This window comes from Giraffa tippelskirchi, chromosome 10 (assembly GCF_054371585.1).
Source record: "Giraffa tippelskirchi isolate mGirTip1 chromosome 10, T2T-mGirTip1v1.2.pri, whole genome shotgun sequence".
NCBI classification, from domain to species: domain Eukaryota; kingdom Metazoa; phylum Chordata; class Mammalia; order Artiodactyla; family Giraffidae; genus Giraffa; species Giraffa tippelskirchi.
Window position 1 is genome coordinate 89,337,302 of NC_137284.1, and position 24,604 is coordinate 89,361,905.

Consider the following 24,604-nt stretch of genomic DNA (forward strand, 5'->3'; position numbering starts at 1 on the left):
ACAACAAAAGAATTGGAGGGCTCTTTGTGGTCTCAGTTCAGTTCCACCAACATCTATCAGGCACGTTGCTTGGTGCTAGGGAGATAAAGATTGATGAGAGAGTCTCTCACTCTATGCATTCGAAAGCAAGGAGGAGTGATGGGGAGAGAATGAGGTAAGGGGAAAAGGAAGGATAGTATCAGCAAAGGAATGCCAAGAGCCCAAGGGACACAGCACCTGAAATCTGCTGAGCAGAGTTGTAGAAGATTCTACTCCACCTAAGAGGTGACATGTTAGCTGGGCCTCAAGTGACAAGTATGATTTCACTTGTGTGGGCAGGAGGTACAGTGGCTCTTATACTGGAGAAGTAGGAAAAGGGGAGGGACGGACTGAAAGAACATTAAAATGGGGCTCAATGAAAAGGGCCTTCTATGCCACACAAGGGAATTTGAATTTTATATAATCATATGTCATCAAAAAAATTAAGTGGAAGGGTGAAACTATCTGTATTTGGAATTGTGCCTCAATAGTATTTAAAATGGCTTTTTATAGGAAACTGGGAGCAATTAAAATGTTATTGTAAAATTTGAAGCAAATGATGTGAGGACCAGAATTAGGGAAGTGGTGATGGAAACAGCACATTGGAAATAGATTTCAGAGATACCTCAGGCATTTCACTGATGGAAATAAAGCTTGGTCAATAGTGAATACAAAGGAAGGGTTCAGGGAGCAGAGCTGTGGCCGGAGTTAAGTGGAAGATGATGCCACATGGGTGAAGGAGCAAGTTTAGGAACAAAGATGATGAGGTCAGCTTCAGATTTGTGAGTTTCTGGTGCCTAGAGGACCCTCAGGGGAAGAGGCCAGGGGCAGGGCACTAGGATGTGGTGCTCAAAGGCGGAGCATTTTGGGAGACCTGGAAGGGACCATCCTGGAATGGGACGAGCTCTCCCCAAGAGACCCTGCTGCGTAGAGAGGAGAGGAGAATCCGCCAGGCACAGTCACATCTGAGTGGCGAGTGAGGGAAGTCAGCAAAGAAGACCAGAAGAGGGCAGTCTGAGAGCCAGGGATCTCTTCCAGAAGAGAAGACGGAGGGGAGCCAGGGTGGGGGTTCAGGGAGGCCACAGGGAGAAAGACCTCTGCCTTGAAAGGGAATGGGGAGGCAGTTAGGAAGCAAAGGCGAGGGGCAGGGCCTAGAACCGCACTCTGCTGCGGGTTTAGCACAATGCAGGCGCACGGCACTCCACTAATGCTAACATTGTGAGGACGGTGGGAAGGGGCCTTCAGCTGCTGCTCTGCAGGGACCTCCCCAGAGGGCTTCCCCACGCACTGCCCCACGGTCGGAGCCACACTGGGAACCCACTCAGCGAGACCATGGGTGCTCAGATCCAGTCATGGGGCAAAGGCCTGGCTTTTCTGGTTTGGTTTTTCAGAGGGCAGGGGTAGGATACAAAGATGAATAAGACACCAATTCTACCCTAAAGGAACTCTGTATGTAGGGAATGTTTAAGAAAAACAGAGTGGTCATTGCTTACAAAAAATACTCTTTAATCACCATCTTGTTGAAACCATTCTCAAATGTACTGTGTTACATTCTTGGCTTGAGGCACACAGTATCCTGAGAATGGGCATGCTCTTGAGTTTCCCTTTTCCCCTGACACACTCGGCATTTGAAATCTGGATTTCATCATCAGGACTCCAGTGAAAAGCGTCCCCTCAGTGATCACCAGCCTCACCATAGTAACAACATCCAGTGATGGAGTCAACCCTTCATCCCCTTGGGACGGCCTGTAAGCTGAGACTAGTGGTCAGTGTATTAGCTGAATTTTCTCCTTCCTCTTTGATTGCTCCTCAGGGGTCTCCTTCAACTCTCTTCTCATGCAGTGACACCCCATCCCCAACCCCTCCCTCAGGACCTCATCTGTTCTCATGGTTCCACCCGTCACCACCATACAGATGACTCTGATGTCTGTTTTGCCATCTCTGACTTCATTCCCAAGACTTCCACCTGCCCTCTCAACATTTCTCTCCAGATGCCCCACATGTGTGTGTTCAAAATTGTATTCATGATCTCTCCTCCTAAATTCCTCCTCTTGAATCACCTATTAATTAAGAAACCATTAACCCTCCTTGTTGCCCAGCTCAAAACCATCTGAGTGCCTTCACACTCATATATATGTATGTATGTATATACACACAACCAGTTCCCAAGTTCAAGTGACTGTACTTCCCCGTTTCTCATAAGGGCCCTCTCCTCCTTTCCTCCTGTCGCTCTATTCCTGTTCAGGCCCATTCTACAGGGAGAAATAGCCTCTGCTTGTTTCCCTACTATGGTAAATCTTCCCTGATCACTGATGCAGAGCAATCGATTATCCTAAAGGACCGCTCCACTTGGAGACTTTTCTCTCTCTCTCTCTCACACACACATACACAGTTAAATGAGTCCTCAGAGAATCCCTGATTCAGCCCCATTCAAATCTGTCTTATCTCTCCTCTCCCACAGAATCCTCTCACCCATCTGTGCTGCTGAAACACTTGGCATCGTCCTGTGTTTCCACCTTCATGGTTAGGCTCATGCTGATCCCTTACCTTGGAAAACCCTTTCCCCAAACCATGTCCTCCTTCAAAATCCAGGTTGAAGGTTGCCTTCTCCATGAATCCTTCCCCAAATCCATCAATCAGAAGTAATTTCTTAGTCCTTTGAAGTCCCATCGCTTCTCATACATCTCTTCTGTTCCTTCTCACTGTTTTGCAACATGGTTATCGGTGTTCACATGTTATCCCTTTTATGGAATTCAAACACTGGTTATTACCTTGGCTTCTTAAAACAATGCTTTGCAGAGAGAGTGAACAAGTACGTGAATGAGTACATAAGTCTTGCAGTATCATTAAGTCATCATTCTATATCAAATTTCGGGTAGATTGCCTATCTCTACATCACTTAGTTGTTCTTCTGGAGCTTTATCTTGTTCCACTGCCATCTCATTTGGGCTAAATTTCTACTGGTATTTTTATGTATGTGGAAGGTTTCTTACATTTCTTGACCTTGGAGAAGTGGCCCTCTGTAGGGGTGTGCTGTATGTCCTAGCACCTCACTCCCCTCGATCACTCAAAGGCCCAGGGACCAGCCTGTCCCCGGTGTTTCCAGACTCACTTCCGGAAGCTGCTGGGTTATGGTTTTCTGGTTTCTGGTGTCTGCCGCCTTGCTGGAGAGTCGGTCTAGAGGCTTGTGAAGGCTTCCTGGTGGGAGGGGCCGTGCTTGCCCACTGGTGGGTGGGGCTGGGTCTTAGCCCTCTGCTGGGCCGGGCCTTGTTAAGGGCGTGTCTACTCACTGGCGTCTTAAAAGAAGCCTGTCTGCCGCTGGGTTGGGGTTGTGTTCCCGTCCTATCGGTTGTTTGGCCTGAGGAGTCCCAGCATGACCCTAAATGTTGTTCCGTGGGGCCAGGTCTTGGTCCTAACTACTCCAGCTGGATGTCTGCCTCCACTAAGAGTTCAAGCAGAGGAACACTCCCTGATATTTCCACCACCAGCTTTTATGAACCCAGAGAGAGAGCCACAGCCGCACCCGCCTCCCCAGGAGACCCTCCAAGACCAGCAGGTAGGTCTGGCCCAGGCCTGAGACCTTGGCGCCCTCCCAGAGTGGAGTCTCTGTTTCCTCTCCTCCTGTGGGACTCGTGTGCTCAAGCGCTGCTCTGGGGGCTCCTCCTCCCAATGCCAGACCCCCCAGGCTGGGGAGCCTGGCGTGGGGCTCAGCTGTCTCCTCTATGGGAGAATTTCTGTGACCTAATTGTTCTCCAGTTCGTGCGTCACCCACCTGTGGGGTATGAGATTTGATTATATCACACATGTGCCCCACCTACCGTCTTGCAGTTTCTTCTTTATGTTTTTAGGTGTAGAATATCATTTTTTGTAGATTCCAGTCTTTTTAATTGATGGTTCTTCAGCAGTTAGTTGTTATTTTGGTGCGCTCGTGAGAGGAAGTGAGCAAATTTCTACGCAGGCTTTTATTGGAGGCACAGGAGGATGGCCCAAATTTCCACTGACCATCTCAACTGAAATCAGAAGCAGATGTTTATTTGTTTGTTAATAACTTCCTGATTATTTTGCTTATTTTCTTGTAATATATTGCTTTCTGTTCAGAGTTGAATGGCGAAAAACTGGCTAATTGAACATTCCAGGTAATTGTCTCTGGTTAACCTAAGTTTGGGCTTCCCTGGTAGCTAAGACAGTAAAAGAATCCGTCTTGGGAAGATCCCTGGAGAAGGGAAAGGCTACCCACTCCAGTATTCTGGCCTGGAAAATTCCATGGACTGTATAGTCCATGGGGTTGCAAAGAGCCGGACACGACTGAGTGACTCTCACTTCACTTCACCCTAAGTTTTGTTTCTGTAGAGTGTTTTCTTTTTCATGGGTAGCTGTGACCTATGTCAATCCAGCTACTCATTAGAATCACCTGGGGGACTTCATTAAAAAAATAGAGGCTCCTCCCCAAACCAATTAAAACAGACTGGTGCCAGGAGTGATGATAGTGTGAGGTATGCTGTTTTTTTTTTTTTTTTGAAACATGCCCCAAGTCAGTGCACTGAGCAGCCTGAGTGGAGAGTCACCAATAGGTCAGATAAGTAGGAATATTATATAGGGAGGCTGTTACATTAACTTAGGGAATTCAAGGAGGGGGTAATGAGGTGCTGAAGATAGCAGAAGTGACAATATCAAGAGTCTTGAAAGAATAATCATTAAGACTTGGTGACTGTTGACGTAAAGGGAATAAAAATTAGGAGAACTCAAAAATTATTCCCCAAAATCCCAAGTATTTGGGAAGATGGCACAGCCATTGTCAAGGGGAAAAAAAAAAAAAGGAAAATTCAAAAATGATGCCTTTGACAAACTGGGTGGCCTTTCAAGAGTTACTTAACTTCTCAGGACCTCCATTTTCTCACCTGTGCAAAGGATAAGATTTGGTTTTTTGATGTCTCAGTTCCTTTCAAGTTCTAGCATTGAAAGTAAGTGAATGAACTAATCTGGGATAAAAAGCCGTGTGGAATTTCAAGATGTGTGTGGACATTTAAATAGTGATTCACAACAAGGAAGTGAATCAGAGCCCTGTGGCTTCAGCAGATGGGGTCTCCAGGGAAGAGCCCAGAAAATTGGGGTTGAAGGGTAGGTCAGGAAACGAGACTGAGAATATAGAATTTGCCTCTTCACCCGCTCCAGGCTTGCTTACCCTGTGACTGGTAAGCAGGTACACAGCACCTGCTGTCCCTCATCACCTCACCATTAATGTATGGACACAACCATTTTTCACAGGACTACTTGGAGTTGCTGTCATATACAAGGTTTTTCTGAAGAAAGATCACCTCTTATTAACAGTGCCTTTGAAAACTGAATTGGGTCATTTTGTAATTCATTATGAAAATTTACTAACAGAAAAAATGTAGCAGGATATCTTAATAGCTCTTTTTTATATTTAAGATGTCTCTGTGTTTTCATATCAAGTGCCAGGAGGGAGAAAAATTATATTTTACAAGTGAAATACATCTATTCAGTTGGCCTTTTCCTATTATTTCTATCAATAGCTTATCACCCCTGGGCATACAGAAATCAATATCTTTAGCTTGTTTTCAAAGTGAAATTTTAGGGAATGGCCAGGAAAAAAACAACAACAACAAAACTCACTGCTTATTCAGCATGGAAGTGAAATGTTGATTGCCTTTCAGCTGTCAAATACAGTGAAATAAGGTTCCAGTCTTTCCATACCCAAAGCTGTGGGGCCCACAGAAGCTCTAGCTAGAAACCCCTGCTTGTGTTATGGTTGGACCACAAAGATAAACAAATAGACAATAAGCATATGATGAGCTGTTCAGTATCACTAAGGACCAAGGAAATGCAAATCAAAACCTTAATGAAATATACCTCATATCTGTTTGGCCACTATTTGGGGAAAAAAAACAAAAAACAAAATAACAAGTTTTTGGCAAGGATGTAGAGAAATGAGAACCCTTTTACACTGATGGTGGGAATGTAAAATGGTGCAGCCACTATGGAAATGGTATGGAGATTTCTCAAAAGATTAAAGATAGAACTACCATATGATCCAGCATTCTCACTTCTGGGTATATATCCAAAAGAAATGAAAACAGAATCTCAAAGATATTTGCACACTCATAATTCATTGCAACAATATTCACAATAGCTAAGAGGCTGTAAAATGCCCATCTTTGGACAAATAGATAAAAAAGTAGAATATTATTCAGTCTTTAAAAAAAAAAGAAATCCTGACACATGCAACAACATGAATGAAACTTTTGAGGACATTATGCTAAGTGAAATAAGCAAATCATATAAACACAAATACTGCATGATTCCATTTATATAAGGTACTAAAGTAGTCAAGTCTTAGATGTAAAATGGTGGTTAACCAGGGGTTCAGGGTAGTAAGGGGCATTGTTCAACAGGCACAGGGTAACAGTTTTACAAGATGAAACACATGTTCTAGAGGACTGTGTATAAATAACAGTACTGTTGCTGTTGCAGTTCAGTGGCTAAATTGTGTCCAACCAGTTGTGACCCCATGGACTGCAGCATGCCAGTCTTCCCTGTCCTTCACTGTCTCCCAGAGTTTGCCCAAATACATGTCCATTAAGTCAGTGATGCTATCTAATGATCTCATCCTCTGTCGCCCCCTTCTCCTCCTGCCCTCAATCTTTCCAAGAATCAAGGTCTTTTCCAATGAGTTGGGTCTTCACATCACGTGGCCAAAGTATAAGAGCTTCAACATCCATCCTTCCAATGAATATTCAGGGTTGATTTCCTTTTGGATTGACTGGCTTGATCTCTTGCAGTCCAAGGGATTCTCAAGAGTATTCACCACCACAGTTCAGAAGCATCAGTTCTTTGGCACTCAGTGTTCTTTATGGTCCAACTCTCACATCCATAATTGATTACTGGAAAAACCACAACTTTGATCGTACAGACCTTTGTCTGCAAAGTGATGTGTCTGCTTTTTAATATGCTGTCTAGGTTTATCATAGCTTTCCTTCCAAGGAGCAAGTGTCTTTTAATTTCATGGCTGCATTCACCATCTGAAGTGATTTTGAGCTCAAGAAAATAAAGTCTGTCACTGCTTCTACTTTTTCCCCATCTATTTGCCATGAAGTGATGGGACTGGATGCATGATCTTAGTTTTCTGAATATTGGGTTTTAAGCCAGCTTTTTTTTCTCTTCTCTTTCACCCTCATCAAGAGGCTCTTTAGTTCCTCTTCACTTTCTGCCATTACAGTAGTGTCATCTACATATCTGAGGTTGTTGATATTTCTCCTGGCAGTCTTGATTCCAGTGTATGACTCATCTAGTCTGGCATTTCTCATAATGTACTCTGCATATAAGTTAAGTAAACACGATGGCATTATACAGCCTTGTCTTATTCCTTTCCCAATTTTGAACCAGTCCATTGTTCTATGTAAGGTTCTAACTGTTGCTTCTCGACCCACAAACAGGTTTCTCAGAAGACAGGTAAAGTGGTCTGGTATTCCTATCTCTTTAAGAATTTTCTACAGTTTATTACGGTCCGCACAGTCAAAGGCTTCTGAGTAGTCAATGCAGCAGAAATAGATGTTTTCCTGGAATTCTCTTACTTTCTCTGTGATCCAGCGGATGTTGGCAATTTGACCTCTGGTTCCTCTTCCTTTAAACGGCACACCTAGTTTCTTATACACAGCTTGTATATCTGGAATTTCTCAGTTCATGTACTGCTGAAGCCTAGCTTAAAGGATTTTGAGCATAGTAGCATGCAAAATGAGCACAACTATATGGTAGTATGAACATCCTTTGACAGTCCCTTCTTTGGGATTGAAATGAAAACTGAGCTTTCACAGTCCTGTGGCCACTGCTGAGTTTTCCAAATTTGCTGACATGTTGAGTGCAGACTTTAAACAGCATCATCTTTTAAGACTTGATATAGCCCAGCTGGAATTCCATCACCTCCAATAGCTTTGTTCGTAGTAATGCTTCCTAAGGCCCTCTTAACTTCGCACTTCACGATATCTGGCTCTATGTCAGTGACCACACCATTGTGGTTATCTGAGTCGTTAAAACCTTTTTAGTGTAGGTCTTCTGTGTATCCTTGCCACCTCTTCTTAATCAAGTGTGCTTCTGTTAGGTTCTTACCATTTCTGTCCTTCATCGTGCCCATCCTTCCATGAAATGTTCCTTGATCTCTCCAACTTTCTTGAGATCTCTCCATCTTTCTTGAAGAGATCTCTAGTCTTTCCCATTCTATAGTTTTCCTCTATCTCTTTGCGTTGTTCACTTTAAAAAGACTTTCTTATCTCTCCTTGCTATTCCCTGGAACTCTGCATTTAGTTGGATGTATCTTTTCCTTTCTCCTTTGCCTTTCATTTATCTTCTTTTCTCACCTATTTTTAATGCCTCCTCGGATAACCATTTTGCCTTCTTGCATTTATTTTTCTTTGAGATGGTTTTGTACGATGTTACAAACCTCTGTCCATAGTTCTTCATGCACTCTGTCTACCAGATCTAATCCCTTGAATCTATTTGTCACCTCCACTGTTGAATCATAAAAGATTTGATTTAGGTCATACCTGAATGGCCTAGTGGTTTTTCCTACTTTCTTCAATTTAAGCCTGATTTTTGCAATAAGGAACTAATAATCTAAGCCACAGTCAACTCCAGGTCTTGTTTTTGCTGACTATATAGAGCTTCTCCATGTTCAGCTACAAAGAATATAATCAGTCTGATTTTAGTATTGATCATTTGGTGATATACATGTGTAGAGTCGTCTCTTGTGTAGTTGGAAAGGGGTGTTTGCTTGACCAGTGTTCTCTTGACAAAATTCTGTTAACCTTTGCCCTGCTTCATTTTGTATTCAAAGCTAAACTTTCCTGTTGCTCCAGGTATCTCTTAACTTCCTACTTTTGCATTCCAATCCACTATGATGAAAAGGACATCTTTTATGGTGTTAGTTCTAGAAGGTCTTGCAGGTATTCATAGAACTGGTCAACTTCAGCTTCTTCAGCATCCGTGATTGGGACATACATAGCCTTGGATTACTATGATGTTGAATGGTTTGCCTTGGAAACAAACTGAGATCATTCTGTCATTTTGAAGTTGCACCCAAGTACTGCATTATGGACCCTTTTGTTTGACTATGAAGGCTACTCCATTTCTTCTAAGGGATTCTTGCCCACAGTAGTAGATACTATGGTCATCTGAATTAAATTTGCCCATTCCCATCCGTTTTAGTTCACTGATTCCTAAAATGTCAATGTTCACTCTTGCCATCTCTTGCTTGACCGTGTCCAGTTGATCTTGATTTATGATTTTTACAGCATTGGACTTTACTTTCATCACCAGGCACATCCACAACTTGAGTGTCATTTCCACTTGGGCCCAGCCTCTTCATTTTTTCTGAAACTATTAACGATTGCCCTCCAATCTTCCCCAGTAGCATATTGGGCACCTTCCAACCTGAGGGGCTCATCTTCCAGTGTCATATCTTTTTTTTATTTTTTTTTTTTGCCTTTTCATATTGTTCATGGGGTCCTCATGTCAAGAATAGTGGAGTGGTTCGCCATTCCCTCCTCCAGTGAATCACGTTTTGTCAGAACTCTTCACTATGACCCATCTGCCTTGGGTGGCCCTGAAGAGCATGGCTCACAGCTTCATTGAGTTACACAAGCCCTTTCACTATGACAAGCCTGTTATCCATGAAGAGGATGTACAGTACCATAGTGTACGTTTAAAATGATTAAGATTCAGTTTTACGAATTAAAAAAAAACAAAACAAACAAAAGCACCACATAGGGCTCTTATAAGAACCAGCATCTCTAAGGCTTAGTAATTCAAAACACAGAGGACTTCTCTTTGAGCTTTATTTTGTAAAATGTGCTGAAGTGTGCTTCCCTCAGGGCCATTAGATGAGAAGCCTCAGTTTCTTAAAGGAGCCATCAGTTGGAGGGAGGAGTTGTTGAAGGAATGACATCAGTATCTGTTCTCCCTCTACAGAGTTTTCCATTTTGCTTCTCTCATTGCTGCTGTTTAGGTTCTTGCTTTTGGTTGATTTTGGAATAGGGTAGCATTGGGGTTCCACTGGGACAATAAGGAAGTAGGACTGCACGTGTAAAAAAGGAAATTCCAGAGTCTCATGACATTTCAGAGATCATTTAAATATTTCCGTTCCTTTGCATCCCACCTCTTTTCACTAAGGCCTCTTTGAGGCAATATTCAGGTTCACTGGGGAAGAGGAATATCAATTGTCCTGCCAGTCGAGATATCAAAACAGACAAATGCTAATAGAATACACAGCCCTCATTCCCCACCCAGAAGCTCAGTGACTCAATGACAAGGCGAAAGCATCCCCATCCATCAGGAGCTTCCTGTGGGGGCTGCAGCCCTCACCACAGTGACAGGTGATGGAAGTGGAAATGCCTTCCCAGGTTATTTAGCTATTGCAAAATGTGCTGTGAAGAGCATGGCATCCTTTGTGCCTTTCTGTGACCTTGTTTATGAAAGTTTTTGTGGGGTTATTATTTGTTTCATCAATTAGCAAGCCCAGAGCCCCATGCAGGCCCCTGAGAGAACTGTTTGCCTCCTGAGGACAGAAGCCACGACTGCCAGCTCAGTGGGTCTGAACTTCATACCCAGTGGTGCCTTATGCTGCATTGTATGAATGAGTGAGTGAATGAGTGAGTGACTAGAAAGGACATATAGCAGCAGTCGGGCCCTGCCTTCCAGGAGATTATGGTCTATTAGGAAAAAGACAAAAAAGAGAACAAACTTAAGAGAAGGAACTTAAAAATAATGAGAACACAGTACATACGCACACTGAAATGAGGATGCCCAAAAGAGTAAGTTGGATGTGTGGGAGACTTTTTTAAAGAGAATTGCTACCCTTCCAGTCTGTGGAAAGTACATTCTTTTAACTAACTGCAACACCTTTTGCCTATGTTTATACTAAACTTCTCTATTTAAATAAATAAATATATATATATATATATATATATATATATATATATGTAAGAGAAGGTGCAAAGTAAAGTCAACTCATAAAGAACATAGTGTTGGATCCAGCTGATTCTGAGGCAGACCCCACAGGAGGATGTGTGCTCTTGAAAACTCAAAAAGCTAGAACTTATCCTTTAACACCTCACAGCAGCTGGAAATTCAGTTTGGACAGCTGAACAGAACGCCGAAAAACCCGATCACCTCTGTTTCCTAGCAAAGGGTAAACAATTTTCAGCAGAAAGTTTTTTTCTCCCTGCTTGCTCACTTCTCATCACCCTTCTCCATCTGATCTGTCCTCAGTCCACCCACCCCAGAAAATGGATGCCTCCACTTCAAAGCAGGGAAAGGACAGGGTGTGGGGGAAGTGAGTCACAAACTGCTGCCCAGGCCAGAGACTCGAGAGGAAAAAATACAGGGAGAGGTCAACTATATTTTTCCAAATGCCTAGTTAATAGATTTCTCCTGAGAGAAAACATTTAGCTTCACTTACCCATCTCCGAACAGAACATGTTGCTGCGACAGGTACCTGACCTGTCTGTCCTCCCAGGTCCTCACCCACCCTTGGGACCAGTGTGACCAGGAAAGTCAGAGGCGGGAGAGAGGTGGGACCCTCACCTGGAAACTTGCTAGTTCAGAGACGCCATACCCTGGGACTCCCTCTGTTTTGGGTCTCTTCACCAAGTGTTCCAGGGCACCGCCTTCATGAATGGCTAACATTCAGAAATGAACTCTCAAGACAGAAATTAAGAAAAGGACGGATCTTAAATCTCAATTGTGAAACTGTTCCTATTGTCATTCTGTGGCTGCATTTATCCTCCAGTGATGCCGCAAAGGGCATCAGTTTTTAAGATAACTTTTACTGTTTTTAACACAATAATACATACTAGTTATAGAATATCTCAAAGAAATTATCAAAAGAAGGAAAAACGTCTTCCTCTCTCTTGAAAATGTAACCATTTTGTTTGGAAACCTGCTTGATTCATTTGCCAATCTGCGTGCCTCTCTACAATAGAAAATACCCTTCTACACATCGTTTTGCACAACTGCTTAGCTCTTTGTTATAAAGGTTTATCATTCAACCAATCTCCTATTTGAACTTCTCTTGTTTTTTTTCTGATTTGTCCACTATTGTGAAAATTACTGAAGAGTATCTTTGTGGCTATATCGTCTGTCCATGGGATTTCCTAGGCAAGAATACTGAAGTGGGTTGCTATTTTCTTCTCCAGGGGATCTTCCCAACCCAGAGATCAAACCCAAGTCTCCTACATTGGCAGGTGAATGCAAGAGACACAGTTTCAGTCCCTGAGTCAGGAAGATCCCCGGAAAAGGAAATGGCAACCCACTCCAGTATTCTTGCCTGGGAAATTCCATGGACAGAGGAGCCTGGCGGGCTAGTCCAGGGGATCGCAAAGAGTCAGACACATCTTACTGACTAAACAACAGCAGCAGCAGCTACATCTTCCCATGCATCTTTAGCTCCTCAGGATAACTTTGGAAAGTAAAACCACTGGGGCAGAGTGTCTGCATTCTCACAGGAGGGTAGACGAAGTCAGACAATCGTGTAGACCCATGGGGAGCTACTCCTGGGTGATGGAGTAGACTTTATAATAAAGTATCTTTTCCAATAGTCAAGCATTTATGAGCTCTAGCAGAAGCCTTGTGATCTAATAAAAAGCGCTGGGAGCTGAGAGTCAGAGCTGGGCAGGAAGGCCAGGCTTCCCCACACGCCCCGCAAAACCCCTCAGGCCCCGGCCCTGCTCTCTGGGGCTCCCGCAACTCATGGATAACCTGGTGACTAGGCTGAACCACAGGCTCTCTGACCAACCCTCAGGCTGGAGCACAAGAAATCTCCACTCAAAATTGGAAGACAGAGTGCAGACCAACAATTGCTTCGTATTTATGTGTACCTACAGTTTGTTTTACTGTTATTGTCCCTTCCGTTTTGTTGAGTTTGTTTTTAAACAGCACTAGCAATATTTCTCAGAGAAGCAGAGGGCTGTGTGTGTGCAATTTCATAATACACTTCCTTGACAGTTCAAAAAATCATAGGCCTTCTTGGATAACTTAGAAGTTGTCTGAGTCTGTGCATCGTATCACGTTGGGGAAGAACAATTAGTCAAGGGGAGGCCCAGGCCCAGGGCACCACTGACATTCCTCTGGGTTTCTTCCAAAGTGTTCTGGACAGTAAGAGCTCTGCAGGCACTCAGAGTGAGTGTTGGGTGGTTCACTCGCCATGGCGGGCCTGACCTGTGGCCCTGGACCTGCTGTCCCTGTAACACACTGGGCAGTGACAACCCGAGTTGCCTGACGTCCTAGGGAGGGGTGGCGGGCAGCAGGAGACTGTGCTTTCTGACTTCAGAGGTATCTGTCCTCAGGTACAGCAGATTTTGAGGCCCATTCCTGTTGACCCAAGTGTGGAAATGCTTCCATTTGGGGAACCGGCTGAGATGGTAATATTTAAGGGGACCCGTGGAGCCCATGGTATCTAACTATCACTCTTCTTGGTAAACTGTGCCTTCACCTCTAAATATGTGCTATTTCACTAAGAAAGCTCTTATGAGATGATGTTTTCAAGCAAGCAGATCTTCGAGAATTCCTTAAACTAAATCAAGACAGGTCAGACCCCTGGGAGAATTGTCTCCACGTTGCAGTCCAGAAATCTAAGATGCAAGAGGAATTTCTGATCACACTAACCTACAACGCCAGTGTAGAAATGAACATTTCCATTTCCTTGCCTTCTCCCCATCCATTCAGTAATATTTCCAGCTGAACAATAGCAGCAGATGGGAAATACTCCTGTATCATTTACTTGCTGTCCAAAGCAGACACCCTTAGCACTTCCAAAAAGAGCTGTCTTATGGAGCACCTTGACTGAGCTGAGAATATTCATTCCTATTCAGTCTTTACTTTAAATAGCCACTGTCTTGTTTTTAACAAGATGGGCTTAATTTGAAGAGCCTATAGTGTGGGGGAAAAAAAGAGTAAATGAATTGAATACTGGTCAGTAACATTGGTCTGAAACCATCAGGCAATTTAAATATAAGATCCCTAAGATTTCTTATAGAAACAGATTTGTGGCTAAGGGGAAAAACTATTCAAGGACAAAACTGAGTATGAGAATGTATTATACACACACAGCTGTAGCACTTAATAAATACGTAATAGCTAACAAAGAGATTGAGGCAACTTCCTAATATAGAAAATTTGGACAACTTCTACCTGGTGATATAAGAAATTTTCTCCATTGTGAAAGATTTGTTGGCCTCTTACATAGGTATCAGACAGCCTTCATTATCAGTCCCAATGTGTAAAATGGTGTTTAAAGAGAAAAATAGTGGCATATTTCAGAGGCCCAAAGACCCTAAGATCTTAGAGTGAGTTTTTCCAGGAGCACAAATGTGTGGAAAATTACAGAGATAAATTCTGAAGCACATCGATGTTCAGTGAGACCCTAGATACTTGAAGTTCTCATTTTCCTCTTCCAAAATGAATAAGAGAACATGGAGACATCCCTGCCATGTTATAAAGAAAGCAATGCATTGAGAGTTTTTCTCAGTCAGGGATATTGATAGAGGATGTCATCAGGCACAACCTGGCACACTGTATCCTTGGAACGGATGGGTTTTGTTGATCACGTTCAAATGGATCGCCCACCCACCCACCTCCACGATCAGGGTGGAGAGCAGACAGTAATGGTTGTTAGGTGCTTGACTGCCAGCCACTAAAACATTATGAAATTGCAGTTCTGTCTGCAACCATTTGTTAGAAGCTAGAGCTGATTACAGGCGTGAGGACAGAGCCCCCACCATGATTTGTGGTGGAAAAACAGCTCAGAAAGGAATTCAGTCAAGTCGGAGTGGCTAAGAAGCACTAGCCAAGGAGTGAGCACGAAGTGAAACTTCTAGAAGGAGGAAACTTCAGCTACAGGCCTTAGCCCTACATGTTCTGAGCCAGAGATGAGTTTAACCTCCTCTCCTTCCTCATCTTTGACCTGGTTTGCAGTTTGCACTGACCATTCCCAGGAGAAGCCCTTTACTGATCAGATTGGCGACTGCAGCAGTGATGAGATTGTTGTGATTATGAGATTGCCACACATCTTTTATTCCACAGGGTCTCTTAATCATCACGTTGTGTCCTTAAAACAAAAGCAGTGCATCATACGTTTGAAGCAGAGAGGACAGAATAAATTAAAAATTAATTTTTAAACCATTTTTTAAAAATTTCCCAGTCTTGATATTCACTGGAAATTCCTCAGAATGTCTCATAACTAAGAGAAGAAATCAATGAAACTATTTATGTTTGAGATCCATTCTTGGGTGAATGGAGAACCCAGGATGAACCACTCCTCCAACACAATATCGGTATGAAATGAAAATCTAGTTTACATAACTATGAGGGTATCAAGGAGAAATGTCATAGAAAGAAAAAAACAACTGGAGGGAAATTCAGATTTTAATAGTATTTTTTTTTCTGAGTAGCAAGAAATACTGCCCAGATTATACACCTCTATATATTATCCAGAGCATCTCTAATATAATTTAGTATTCAGAGAACAAGGAGAAGGAAGATGAGAGACTGACTCCTTCAGAGGGTGACTGATTCATTTCTCTTGATTATCATATGTAGATATATGTATGGGTGAGAACATGAGTTATATACACAAGGACTTTCAGGCAACTCCTGGGGGAATCACCATGTTCTCCACCCAGGCTTTCTTTCTGAAATACTATCCCTATAAAAAGCAAAACAGTACCCCAATTTAACATACTGTGCATGTAGGAGACATTTCAGTGAGGACATCATAATATCCACATTGTTACCCATTGAATTGCAGAGCCTTCATTCCAAAATGTCACCTGGGCAAGGCTTTCTTTTGAATTGATTCATTCCTTAAGTCAAAGTTTTTGGTGCAAGGCCCTTACCTTACCACTGAGAGGAACAGAAGATGATTGAGCCACACTTCCTACATAGTAGGCATGACCCAAAAAAGCCTATCAAAAAGTAAATATCGGCCAACAGATGCTCAGAAGAGATGAGCAAAATGCATCTTTCCTTGTGAGGTTATCAAAGAAGACTTTCCAGAATGTGGTGGCATTTGACTGAGCCTTGAACGAATAAGCTGACTTTTTAGGAGGCAGAGAGGGAGTGGGGCAATACAGTCATAGGCGAAATCAATCAAAGCGAGGGCTTAAGAGTTAAGGCAGGTAAAACAATTTGACTGGAGGGTGAGGTGCATGCTCGAGAAACAGTGGGAAGAAGGGAAAGCCGGACAGCCTACCATTCAGCCTCAGGTCATATCATGGAGGCCAGACAGTGAAGGCAGAGCAGTGGGGTAGCAAAGGAGAGGCTGGAGGTGGAGGCAGCAATGGCCACGTGACAACCACCACAGTGCTGTAGAGACAGCAGACTCCAGGGCCTCCATGAGGGCAGGAGTGGAAAGGCAGGCAGAGACCTGGGGAACTGCTGCCGGTACCTTATTAAGGGCACGTGGGGGAGGGCAATCCTGAGGCCTGGCTCCTGCGTTACTGACTGGCAGAGGAAAGAAAGCAGGGAGTCGGATGGCGGCAGCTCATCATTAGCCAATCCAGGGAGGCTCAGCAGCCTCTGAAAAGGCAACATGCTGCCACACAGGATCTGGGCTGGCGCTTTTATAGGCTCACCAGGAGATAATCCCGTTCATTTTCTTCTCTTCAGGCAGTTCCACGCCAGAGCTTCCCCAGACAGCTGAGCTAGGCATATACCTAGCAAAGAAAATTTTTCTCCCTCCAACCTCATTTTAAGTTTTCACAGGAGAATGTATTTGCGGATTACCTAATTTGTCCTGCCCCAATCTCCTTTCCTTCCCTATTAAGATGATGCACACAGAGCTCATTCCTTGGTTCTTTATAAAAGGGCCCAGTCTCTGACGAGTCAGTACCCTAATTTTACATCCTGTCGATTGGGATCTGGTCTATATATCTTATAAACATGGACAAGCAGTTACCTGGCTATTTAGCTAGTGAGGCAAAATGTCATTAAACTACTTTATATTAACAGTTAATATATTTAATATTTAATGTTATAAACTAACATGCAGTAAGTGATTCCTAAATATTTTAGTCCATATACATTTTCATCTGGGAAGAACATTTTATTAGCATGTTTGTGATACCATCTCAAGACTTAATATGCCTTAGTTCTATTAATAAAAACTAATTTTAAAATCTTTATCTTTTTCTAATTATAACTTTTGATTTAGTTATTTCCTGCTTGGCAAATAAGGGTTGCTGTAGCTGTCATGCAGTTGGTCCATAGCTAGCTTTGTTCTTTTTATATGTATCATAAGTTATTTGGTAAAGGAAGTTGATTAAAAGCAGCAGCTCCCCACGTGGCCTCATGACTTGACTGTAGCCCAGTTTGTCAGAGCTCTGAGCAGATACTTAGCTTTTAGCTTATTCTCTTCCATGGTCATGACCTTCAGCCCACAGAAGCCATGTTGAAAGCAGTTCAAACTGGATGGTCAGCAGCCTTACCTATGATGACCCAGGTCATCCCATCAGCATCTTTATTGAGCCTGATACTGGAGACTTTCCTACTTCTGAATGTGAGATGCCTTCCCTTGGTATTAAGTTCCTAGCTCCTCAGTTTCTCAACTGTGGACTAATCATCCAGGCTCTGTAAATACAAGGCTGGAAGGACCAGGACACCAGGGACCCAGTGGTTTTTGACCTTGATGTTCGCAACAAGGTTGCAAAGCTGCTGAGTGTTCAGTAGAGCCAGTATCCTAAGACATATATCAGAACACATCATGGGAGGGCTGCTGGCAGGGAAGAACTAAGGAATAGGGAATGGAGAGGAGATGTCATATCCCCCATATAGACATTAAGTTCCATGGGATAAAGCTGCAAGGAGCCTGAATATTCCTGTAGAGGTTTGCTCCTTGCCTGAAAGCAAACCACCAAAGGGGAAGAGAGAATGTCTGTCTGTCCACCAGGAAATAAGCACTCCCAGACCTTGGTGGCTAATAAGGGAGTTGCCATAGTCACCAAATGTTTTCAATTACAGGTAAAGCCAGCTTGTTTCAGAGTTAAGCCAGAGTGCATTGATTACAGAAAAGCTGTTCTTTGACTAACTCTGGTCCAGCTAGGAAAGTTTTTGAGCCAAAAAGAAAAAGAAAAGTGCAGTAGCCAAGGATGAATTGCTCAGACAGCAATCGAGTTTTTCCCCTCACACTGTTTCATATGTTAAAGTAAGCATAACATGACTGAGAAATAAACATATGATGCTGCTACAGCTTTTTGTTTTTTCTTTTTTTAAGAAGAAACCTCAGGTCAGTCTGTCTTAAGGGAAGTTGGTCAAAGAAATGGTAAAACAGGAAGGTCAAGTGATCTTGAAAAGTTAAAACATCTCTAATTCATCTAGGCTTATTAATTTTAATATTAAAGTGCTTTCACTGTATCCATGCTCTTTACTAAGAGAGTTGCATGTAGTTGTAAAGGAAACAGGCTCATGTTAGATGAATCTTCCATCTCAGATGAAGGGAAAGTGAACTTACCCCATGTATATACATAACGTTAAAATTGTTGACTGAAATTGAAAAGGCTCATGAAAGTGCCATCATTACTCAGGTACTTTCTCTCTAAAATACATTTCTAAGGAATTGTGCCATGTCTTCATGTCAGTCAGTATATAACTCTATTAATGTGCTTAACAAATTGTACTGTACTGCTTTCTTTAGGTGTCCTACTCCCTTCATTAGAATGTGAGCTGCACAAGGTCAGAAAGAACAGGTTTTAAATTCATTTTCATATTCCCAATTGTGAGCACTTCACTCTGCCTTAGGGATATGAATAGGCTACTCAGCATGTGGTTGATGAATAGATGGATGAAAAGAAACTAAAGAGTATCAGACCCCCAACCAAAGATCTTTAAATGGCTGTTGCTGTTCCATATACCTAGGTCTCTGCCACTAAGATACATCCTGAAGCATCTGGGGGAAGTTTCCCAAACAAAATCTCTAGAGTCTTAAGTTTCCATCCTCATTTGACATTTATCCCCACTAGTAGCAAATGATAACACTGAAGTTTTTTGAATGTCATATTGACTTTGCCATTGATTCTCGGACTCCATCTCTTGGTGGGAGCCTCTGTTTGCCAAATGCTGCCCCCCAAATGGTATGTTAGCTCTACAAGGGCACTGATGATGTCTTGTTGACCTCTGTATCCTGAGTGCTACCACTGATAGTTACTCCAAAGATACTTGTCAAATGAGAAATTAAAGATTTCTCAGTCTGCTACCATCTAACCAGTCTTCTATACTGCTGTGGAAGAAAAGACAGAAATAAAAAGCAATACTAGAGCTCTGCATTAAGAATGAGTGGTTCCCTTGTGTTCAGCAAAAGGTGGAACTAGAGTCTGAGGAGATACTAAGACCACTCCGTGTGGCTCTGAAATTTTGTCATTCTGTCCCTGGAATGGCAGTGACAACAACCAACCTGTTTTCCTCATGACTATGTTGAGAGAGGAGGAAAAAGTCTCTACTGTTCCCTACACACACACACGGACACTCACACTCTCTTTCTCTCTTTATACACAACATACACATGCTTGGAGAATTCCATGGATGGGGGAGCCTGGCGCGCTACAGTCTGTGGGGTTCCAAAAGAGTCGGACATAACTAAGGAACTAAACAACAACACATACACACAAAGACCTCCTACTTAAAAGAAGCAGTATTTCCACATAGAAATAATTGTTGTCAGTCTTACTAAGAGAAAGAATGCCCAGGGAACTTTGGATCCTGAAAGGGAATAGTAATAGCACTGTAAATTCAGGGAGGCGAAATCATATTATTTTATTAAATATTTCTCATAAAATAATGGAGTAAAAATGACCTCCTCATAATAGACGTACAAGTTATGACACAAATTACCTTTTCCCCCCATTTACCTTTAATCAAGCTACCCCCAAGAAGATGAGAGAGTAAAGAAAATGAGCTTGAACTTGAAAGAGATAAGATTTATACCTGAGTAATTGTCTTGATCCATTAATTGTCATTATTCTTTTTGCATTTGCTTTAGGTTAGAGTTTGGCAAAAATCAAACTTGGTGAAAGTAATCATTTCATCCCCTCCAGACCTCCTCACCTCCTCCACACAGCAGCCTCACCCCTAGGAGCAGGGTTCTGTGAGGCCCTTTAAAGGAACCACTGAGGGGGCAGCAGGGCATGGAGTCGGGCAGGTTCTGACCTCAGCCGGCCAACCGGCATTCACAGGGCTGGGTTTCTAAGTTGACCAGAGCCTTCTTGAGCAGCTTTGCACGGCAGACTGGTGACAGAGGTCGCTCCACCACCAGCATTAGTTTCTAGTGACTGGCCCTGAGGGGTCATGGTGGGCGGATTTTTCTTTCCATGGGCACTTGTGTTAAAGCATGCAGGTTTCAGGTGAGGAGTGACATGGTCTCTGGTGCTAAAAGCAGCCTGAGATGGTTCTGTCTTCCCCCAACAACACACCCTGTGTGTTCAGCAAAGCAGCTGATAGTGGAATCAAATGATGCAGAGTAGGTGATGGGGTGGGGGAGGGTGGGGAGTGTGAGCATTTTCCCAGCTGCTCTCCCTCTACCTTAGGCACAGTGGCAGCCACAGGCATACCTGGAGGCTCCTCCAGTATTCCTGGACCCTCGGACTTCCTGAAAGACCACTGAAAGATAACACTCTACCCCACCCTCTCAGTTAGTAGTTAAGCCGTTTATTTGGAGGCAGGTCACCTGAGTCCAGCCATATTGAGCAGAGAGTGATGTAAATACAAAAGAGTGCTTAGTCTTCTCAGATGAAAAGGGATTCTTATTACCAACTAAGCTTCCAGTCAGCATTTCTAAGGCAGCAGGTCTAGGCCCTACCTGCTGATTGGAATCACCTGCCACGCTTTACAAAGAACCCAAATTTGAGTCTCCTCTCCAGAGCCCAGGGACTGGTCCACGGTGCTTCTGCTGGGGGAGAAACCCACCCACCATATTTCAAGTGCAGGCGGAGGAGGATCCCCTCATTCCCAGTGTAGGAACCACCATATGAACTCAAGAGGGTGAGCTTGCCAGCCCAGGGAAAGTTGAGCAAAACGTAGAATGAGGCGCCCAGGTTCCACCCCAGGACTGAGCTGTGAGGAGGGGCTGGCGGTTCAGCCAGGAGTCCACCAGGGGAAGCCTTCCTCCTCCATTCCACGCCAGGCCATGCAGCTCATTCTGTGTGGTGGCCTGGGGAGAGGATGGGAAAGAACTAGCATTGTGCCCTAACTCCTTCCTGCTTGTGAGGTGACCCAAGGGAAGTCTCTTGCTGTCTGGCACTTTCCTTTGGAAAATATATACAAAATTAACTGTCACCCACAAGCCCTAGACAAGTGCCCTAAGAGCAACAGTGGGATGGCTGGGGAATGCACCGGCAAAAGCAGCCCATTTGCAGGAATTATTATCATTACGAATAATAACTTGCCTGTTGAAGTCTAATGTCTGTATTAGAATGGCTGCACGTGTGCTGGGAGTGGTCCTCTAAATGACTTGACATATTAATGTGAAGATTAGTCCCCCAACCTGTGGAACAGTATTAACAGGTCACTATGAGGTTCATCTCTCAAAATTGCCGATTCAGAAAGCAAATCTCAGGTGGCAGGTATGCAGTCGGGTCCACTCCACCGAGGGTAAGGCCAAAGAATTAGCAGCATATGAATTACTCATCCACTGGGGTGTATAGACTTCAAGGCTGAGCCAGAATGCAGGAAGCTGTTGCCCTGCAAGGACCTCCCTACATTTTGCAAGCAATTTCTCCAGTTCATTTGTTTCAAGCACCTTTGAATTCCTCTGGCATAATCACCCTACCCTTTGTCAACACAAAGTGATCGTTTAAACGACTCAATCAGATCATGCCATGGGCGACTATTTCCATTTATTATGATTTATTGCCTGTTTAGCACCAGTGTGCCAGGCACATTCAACAGAAAAGGAAGCTTCGGAAATGATTTTTCTTTCTGCTCTGAAGGCCTACAGAAAAAAAAACAGCCTGCTCAGAGTAAAGGAAAGATTATCCTCACTGATGAGGATCAGTGACTAAGGACATTTTGGGAAGGAGGTTTAATTTTCCAGATGAAAAAGAACAAGATTTTCTCATTGCCATCGATCCTCCTGTTGACCTCGGGCACAGAGTAAATTGATTAAAGAGAGAGGGAATTCCCAGTTTTTTACCAGGCTAGGAAGAGATTTGTCTGGGTGAACAGGAAGTCACATAATCCCATTGAAGGCAGGAATCTGGCTTTATTAGTCTTGATTCCCAGCACTGGCCCCACACTGGCACCTTTGGGCACTGAACAAATGCTTATTTAATCGATCAATTCAAGTGTGAGAGATCAGACCACTTATTATCCCCATCACTGATCACATCTACCATTTAGAGAATTGAGGTTTTTTTGGTAACAGCTTTTCAGGGAAGAGCCTGTCACCATTTTCCCTCAAGTGGTTGCCAGAAAATGACAGGAGCCAGGTACTGAGAGGTGGTTTTTGAACAGCTGACGGTCTCAGGATAACCAGGCTCAAGTTCTTAATAACAATAGCCGGCTAACTTGCTTTTTAAGAAGTCCTATTAGTACTAACCATCAAATCATTTATAAAAATTAAAAAGCACTGTCTATCAACACATCATTCAGATACCCTCTCTCCAGTCATACCTGGGGTAGACAGGGATGACTGCTGTCCTGTTCTGAATGAAACACTGAGTTAATACTCCAGTAACATGGCATGACTTATGCTTGGTTAAAACACCACTAACTTAGCCACTAGTCTCTCTTTAGCATTCACAAGCAAATGCCTACCTGGGAGGCATAGAATTTCTTATTCACCCTTGAACCATCGTTCACTTTCAGCACTCTGGTCCCCACTGTTACTTCTTTTCTCAACTTTGGGAAAGCGCCCCCTGCAGTTCACAGAATGATCTCACAGGCTAAACTGTGAATTTTTTAGAGCAGTTTCTCAAGCTAGAGAATGCATTAAAATGCAGATTCTTTTTTTTTTAAGTTATTTTTAATTGGAGGATAATTGCTTATAGTATTATATTGATTTCTGCCATACATCAACATGAGCTAGCAATAGGTATACCCATATCCCATCCTGCCTGAACCTACCTCCCACCCCATCCTACTCCTCTAGGTTGTCACAGAGCACCAGGTTTGAGTTCCCTGTGACATACAGCAATTTCCTACTGTCTATTTTACATATAGTAGTGTATATGTCGGAGAAGGCAATGGCACCCCACTCCAGTACTCTTGCCTGGAAAATCCCATGGACAGAGGGGCCTGGTGGGCTACAGTCCATGGGGTCACTAAGAGTCGGACACGACTGAGCGACTTCACTTTCACTTTTCCCTTTCATGCACTGGAGAAGGAAATGGCAACCCACTCCAGTATTCTTGCCTGGAGAATCCCAGGGACGGCGGAGCCTGGTGGGCTGCCATCTACGGGGTTGCACAGAGTCGGACACGACTGAAGTGACGTAGCAGCAGCAGCAGTGTATATGTTTCCATACTACTCTCTCTCTCAGTTTGTCCCACGTTCTCCTTTCCCTACTGTGTCCACAAGTCTGTTCTCTATGTCTGTGTCTCCACTGATGCCCTGCAAATAGGTTCATCAGTACCATCTTTCTAGAGTCCGTATATATGCATTAATGTATGATATTTGTTTTTCTCTTTCTGACTTAGTTCCCTGTGTATAATAGGCTCTAGGTTCATCCACCTCTTTAGAAATGACTCAAGTTTATTCCTTGTTATGGCTGAGTAATATTCTATTATATGTATACTACTACTAAGTCACCTCATATACCACAAGTTTTTGACCCATTTATCTGTCAGTGTATATCTAGATTGCTTCCATGTCCTAGCTATTGTAAATAGTGCTGCAATAAACATGGGGGTACATATGTCTTTTTCATTTATGGTATCCCCAGGGTATATGCCCAGTAGTAGGATTGTTGGGTCATATGGAAGTTTTAGTCCTTGTTTTTTTAAGGAATCTCCATACTTTTCTCCATAGTTGCTGTGTCAATTTACATTCCCATCATAATGCAAGAGGGTTCTTTTTTCCACACCCTCTCCAACATTTATTGTTTGTAGATTTTTTGATGATGGCCATTCTCACTGGTGTGAGGGGATACCTCTTTGTAGTTTTGATTTGCATTTCTCTAATAATGAGCAATGTTGAGCATCTTTTCATGTGTTTGTTAGCCATGTGTATATCTTCTTAGGAGAAATGTCTGTTTAGGTCTTCTGCCCACATTTTGATTGGGTTGTTTGTTTTTCTGGTATTGAGCTGCATGAGCTGAAAACATAGGCAGGACATTCCTTGACATAATCACAGCAAGATCCTCTATGACCTACCTCGTAGAATAATGCAAATAAAAACAGAAATAAATAAGTGCAATCTAATTAAACTTCAAAGCTTTTGCACAGCAAAGGAAACTATAAACAAGGTGAAAAGACACCCCTCAGAATGGGAGAAAATAATAGGAAATCAAACAACTGACAAAGGATTGATTTTCAAAACACAAATTCTTATTCCTTGAATCTGAGATTGAGGCCTGAGATTCTGCATTTTCAAC

The 24,604-nt window shown here is 43.1% G+C and overlaps 1 protein-coding gene and 1 long non-coding RNA gene across 5 annotated transcripts in view; one reads left to right on the forward strand and one right to left on the reverse strand.

The window, feature by feature from the left end:
• Positions 1 to 24,604, forward strand: part of MAGI2 (membrane associated guanylate kinase, WW and PDZ domain containing 2) — a 1,446,920-nt gene that overhangs the window by 1,380,453 nt on the left and 41,863 nt on the right. The gene's annotated exons all lie outside the window — the stretch shown is intronic.
• Positions 1,504 to 8,504, reverse strand: LOC145524126 (uncharacterized). The gene is made up of 3 exons (XR_014067218.1): positions 8,391 to 8,504; positions 2,566 to 4,028; positions 1,504 to 1,771 (listed from the first exon to the last, which is right to left on the reverse strand). It is a non-coding gene; the product is annotated as an uncharacterized LOC145524126 (long non-coding RNA).